Here is a 6000-nt window from a genome sequence, read left to right as displayed (position 1 = left end):
ATAGTGGCGAGAGTAAAACAGCCGTTGGGGACATTTTAAGTCACACATGGGTCGGACATCCAGAAGTTCACGGATGTCTGGGCGTCCACAAGGAGTCTGACGTCCGACAGGGGTCGGTCGTCTGAGGGCTGTAAATATATCTGAAACCACTGTGGAGTTGAACAGGGACCAGATGTCCGGAGAAGGCCGGAAGTCCGAGTTATTCGACTCAAACTTCTCCGGTGCAAGATTCCGGATTTCCGAAAGGGGACGAACGTCCGGCCCTCGGACGTCCGGAGGGAGCCGGAAGTCCGAGTTATATGGCTCAAGTTTCTGGTGCAGACCTCCGGATTTCCGAAGCTGGTCGGTCGACCGACCCTCGGACGTCCGGAGGGAGCCGGAAGTCCGAGTTATATGGCTCTGATCTCTCTGGTATACGATTCTGGATTTTCGAAGCAGGTCGGTCGTCCGACCCTCAAACGTCCGGAGGAGGCCGGATGTCCGAGGCATTAGTTCTGTTTTGAGATAAGAGGAGAGTAGTGAAGATGTGGTATGAGCAGAAAAGTAGAGATGTAGTATGAGAAAATTCATCGCAAAACCTGTGATCCCCTCTTAATAGTGCGGGATCCCTATACTCAAGAATAATAAATTCAAAGGATAGTCTACATCATCTTTTCTCAATCCCGAGCCTTCTTGACATATAAGTCCCGATCTTCTCAGACCACCTTGGCACATAATTCTCAATCTACTAAAGTACTTGCCATCCTGAGATACACTAAACAAATAGGATTAATTTCCTATGTATGTGTTGTCATTAACACCAAAAGTCGATTAGGGGCATGACTGCAGTTTCAAAGACGAGGGGAGGTAAGGAGCTACCATCCTGCTCCACTTTAGATTCACTTTCTGTTCTAAGTAAACCTGCAACACCACAACATGCTATTAATTCTGATGTGTCGCAAGTTATTGGTGATGCTACTTCTGCTATGAATACTACTCATGATGATGCTAGTACCTTACTTAATGATGATGTACCACTAGGTGAATTTCTTGATGAACAAATTGCTAGAGTAAGACAACATGATATTGTTGAATCTGATGATGAACTTGAAACTGAGAATCTTGAAACACCTACTAGAACTAGTCCTCCTAGGTATGAATTGCCAAAGGTACTGGAAAGTTATACTGTGAGTGAGGAGGCAACTAGAGATATTCTTGGTTGTAAGGATAGAGATGATCTAGAGAAATTATTATGCAAGTATAAGGAAAAATCTCTGAATGCTAAAATGAAATGTGATCCTGAGTTTTCTACTTCACCTATCTTTATTGATGATAAGTATTATGAATTCTGTGTCGACCCAGAGTTAATCACTTTGGTTGAATCTGATCCTTTCCATGGTTATGAAACTGAAACTGTTGTGGCACATCTTACTAAGTTGAACGATATAGCCACCCTTTTTGCTCATCATGATATGATTCGCTATTACTATATTCTCAAGTTATTTCCGTTCTCATTAAGGGGTGATGCTAAAGCATGGTACAATACTATTGCTCCTAGTTGTGTGCGTAATCCCCAGGATATGATTTATTACTTCTCTGAAAAATATTTCCCTGCTCATAAGAAACAAGCTGCCTTGCAAGAAAGATTTAACTTTGTGCAAATTGAAGAAGTGAGTCTCCCACAAGCTTGGGGAGGCTTCTCCAATTTCTTAATGCTTTTCCTGGTCATCCTCTTAAGAAAAATGAAATACTTGATATCTTCTATAATGGACTAACCGATACTTCTAGGAATTTCCTAGACTGTTGTGCTGGTTGTGTTTTCAGGGAATGGACTATTAGGCAAGCTGAAGAATTATTGAATAACATGTTGAAAAATTATGATGATTGGACTCCTCTTCAAACACCTATTAAACCCACTCCGAAGAAGAGGGGTATCTTATATCTCAGTTCTCAAGATATGCAAGAGACATAGAAATCTATGAAGGAAAAAGGTAATAAAGCAGAGGATGTTAAAATTTTACCACCTATCGGAGAAATACATGGGCTTGAAGCACCACCACCACCTAAGGTGGTAGAGGTAAAATCTTTAATGAAATTCAGTGATAGTGATGATCCTTGTAATAAACATCCTAGTCAATGCCTTTATAAGTTTGATAATTACATTAGAAAGCAAGATCACTTCAATGCAAATGTTATGAAACAATTGAAATACAACTCTGATATGATTGCTCGCTTAAGTGACTTGTTATTTAGAATCTCAAATGATGTTAGAGGTGTAGGAAAGCATGCCTCTATGGTTCAAACTCAATTAGAACAAGTTGCTAAATCTCAAAGGGAGTTACTTAATGAAATGAACAATAATATAAGTGACTTTGCAGTTAGAGTAGTCACTAGAGGAGGTCAAATGACTCAGGAACCACTCTATCTAGAGGGACACCCAAATAGAATTGAACAAGACTCTCAAAGAATTAACACTGATGCACCTGGTCCTTCTAAAAAGAAAAGGAAGAAGAAAAATAATAGGACTTTGCCTCCCTCTAGTGAACCTGAAATAGAAAAACCTCCTGATAATGACAATGAAGTTTCTATCTGTGATGCAGAAACTCAATCTGGTAATGAACACTCACCTTCTGATAATGAAAAAGATAATGATGAGGTTCATAAGAACAATCAAACAGATAATAAAGAACCAGATAAAGATGTTGAGATAGAACGAGTTGTTGATCTTGATAACCCACAATCCAAGAATAAAAGATATGATAGAAGATACTTTGTGGCTAGAAAACTGTGACATCCTCAGCTTTTGCTATAGTAATGTATGTAATAAAGCTATAGTGATCTCATGCTAATTATGCCACGTTGCTACGGCAACAAAAGTCCTTCCCCGGTAACGGCGCCAGAAATCCTTCTGCTACTTCTCAAACAACAGCGCCAGAAATTGACACGTTGACAGAGACTTGCTTGCGTTGGTTTTTCCCTTGAAGAGGAAAGGGTGATGCAGCACAGGAGTAGTAAGTATTTCCCACAGTTCGAGAACCAAGGTATCAATCCAGAAGGAGAATCTCGTCAAGTCCAGAGTACCTGCGCAAACACAAACGAGCTTGCACCCAACGCTATAAAGGGGTTGTCAATCCCTTCAAGATTGTTTGCAAAGTGAGATCTGAAGGCGGAAAGTGCAATGAAGTAAAAGAGTGTAAGGCTAGAAATATGGTGTGGAGTAGACCCGGGGGCCATAGTGTTCACTAGAGGCTTCTCTCAAAATAGCAAATATCACGGTGGGTGAACAAATTACTGTCGAGCAATTGATAGAACCGCACAAAGTCATGACGATATCTAAGGCAATGATCATACATATAGGCATCACGTCCGAGACAAGTAGACCGATACTTTCTGCATCTACTACTATTACTCCACACATCGACCACTATCCAGCATGCATCTAGTGTATTGAGTTCATGACGAACAGAGTAATGCCTTAAGCAAGATGACATGATGTAGAGGGATAAACTCAAACCAATGATGAAAATCCCATCTTTTTACCCTTGATGGCAACAACACGATGCGTGCCTCGCTACCCCTTCTGTCACTGGGTGAGGTCACCGCACGGTATGAACCCAAAACCAAGCACTTCTCCCATTGCAAGAATCATAGATCTAGTTGGCCAAACAAAACCCACAACTCGAAGAGAATTACAAGGATATGAAATCATGCATAAGACAGATGAGAAGAAACTCAAATAAGATTCAAATATAATCTGATCACAAACCCACAATTCATCGGATCTCGACAAACACACCGCAAAATAAGATTACATCGGATAGATCTCCATGAAGATCATGGAGAACTTTGTATCGAAGATCCAAGACAGAGAAGAAGCCATTTAGTTACTAGCTATGGACCCGTAGGTCTATGGTGAACTACTCATGCATCATCGGAGAGGTCATGGTGTTGATGAAGAAGCCCTCCGTATACGAATCCCCCCTCCGGCAGGGCACCAGAACGTGCCCCAAATGGGATCTTGCGGACACAGAAGCTTGCGGCGGCGGAAAAGTACTTTCGATGATCTCCTTATTTTTTACGGGATTTTAGGGAATATATAGGCGCAAAACCTAGGGAAAAGGAGCCTCAGGGAGCCAAGAAGCCAGGGGGGCGCGGCCCCCCACCCTGGTCGCGCCATGAGGGCTTGTGGGGTCCCTGGTGGCCCCCTGCCCTGATTCTCCGGCTTCTCGATTTTTTTCTGTTCCAGAAAAAATCTTTTTCGCAGTTTCATTCCATTTGGACTCCGTTCAAAATCCTCCTCTGAAAGGGGTCAAAAGCATGGAAAAAACAGGAACTGGCACTTGGCACTGAGTTAATAAGTTAGTCCCAAAAAATATATAAAAGGCATGCAAAACATCCAAAGTTTGCCAACATAATAGCATGAAACCATCAAAAATTATAGATACGTTGGAGACGTATCAAGCATCCCCAAGCTTGACTACTGCTCGTCCTCAAGTAGGGAAGTGATAAAGACTGAATTTTTGATGTGGAATGCTACCTAGCATAGTTGTCCTTTGCAACTTATTTCACATGACATGAATGTTCAGATCCGTAAGATTCAAAACAATAGTTTGTTATTGACATGAAAACAATAATACTTCAAGCAAACTAGCAAGGTAATCATGAAATTTCAAAATAACAAGGCCAAGGAAAGTTATCCCTACAAAATCATATAGTCTGGCTATGCTCCATCATCCTCACACAACTAATGTAAATCATGCACAACCCCGGTATTGGCCAAGTAATTGTTTTCGCACTCTTACTTTCTCAAACCTTTTATAACTATCACGCAATACATGAGCGTGAGCCATGGATATAGCACTATAGGAGGAATAGAGTGTGTGGTGGTGGTTGTGAGACAAAAAGGAGGAGATGGTCACATTGACTCGGCGTATCAAAGGGCTATGGAGATGCCCATTAATAGATATCAATGTGAATGAGTAGGGATTGCCATACAAGGGATGCACTAGAGCTATAAGTATGTGAAAGCTCAAAAGGAGAACTAGTGGGTGTGCATCCAACTTGCTTCCTCACGAAGACCTAGGGCAATTTTCAGGAAGCCCATCATTGGAATATACAAGCCAAGTTATATAATGAAGAATACCACTAGCATATGATAGTGACAAAGCAAGAAGCTCTCAATCATGAAGAACATGGTGCTATTATGAAGCACAAGTGTGGAAAAAGATAGTAGCATTGTCCCTTCTCTCTTTTTCTCTCTTTTTTATAGGGCTCTTAGGCCTCTTCTCTTTTTTTCTCTTTTTTTTATTTGGGTTCTTTGGCCTTTTTAATTTATTTACTCACATGGGACATTGCTCTAATGATGATCATCACACTTTTATTTACTCACACCTCAAAGCTTAGAAATGACTGTATAGGAAATGCCTCCGGACGTATACCGGGATGTGCAACGATCTAGAATGGCGGATGACGTTGAAACATCTCGCTAGCTATATTACGATCATGCAAGGGAAATATGAGAGTGACGGCACAAGTCATGAGACGGAACGGTGGGAGTTGCATGGCAATATATCTCAGAATGGCTATGAAAATGCCATAGTAGGTAGGTATGGTTGTTGTTTTGAGGAAAGCATATGGTGGGTTTGTGCACCGGCGAAAGTTGCGCGGCAGGTGAAAGTGCATCTATGCCATGGACTCACATTAGTCATGAAGAGCTCACATACTTGTTGCGAAAGTTTTTATTAGTAATCAAAACAAAATGCTAAACGCATACTCCTAGGGGAAGGGTTGGTAGGTGTTAACCATCGCGCGATCCCTACCTCAACACAAAGGATGACAATCAATAGATCAATTATGCTCTGACTTCATAACATAGAGGTTCACCATACGTGCATGCTACGGGAATCACTAACTTCAACACAAGTATTTCTAGATTCACAACACCCTACTAACGTAGCTCTTATTATTACCAAATCCACGTCTCAAAACTAATTGAGAGGAATCAAGACTTCTCTTTCTACT

Source organism: Hordeum vulgare, chromosome 6H (genome assembly GCF_904849725.1).
Source record: "Hordeum vulgare subsp. vulgare chromosome 6H, MorexV3_pseudomolecules_assembly, whole genome shotgun sequence".
In the NCBI taxonomy this organism is placed as follows: Eukaryota; Viridiplantae; Streptophyta; class Magnoliopsida; order Poales; family Poaceae; genus Hordeum; species Hordeum vulgare.
The sequence above is the reverse complement of the archived record's forward strand: the minus strand, read 5'-3'. Positions refer to the sequence as shown.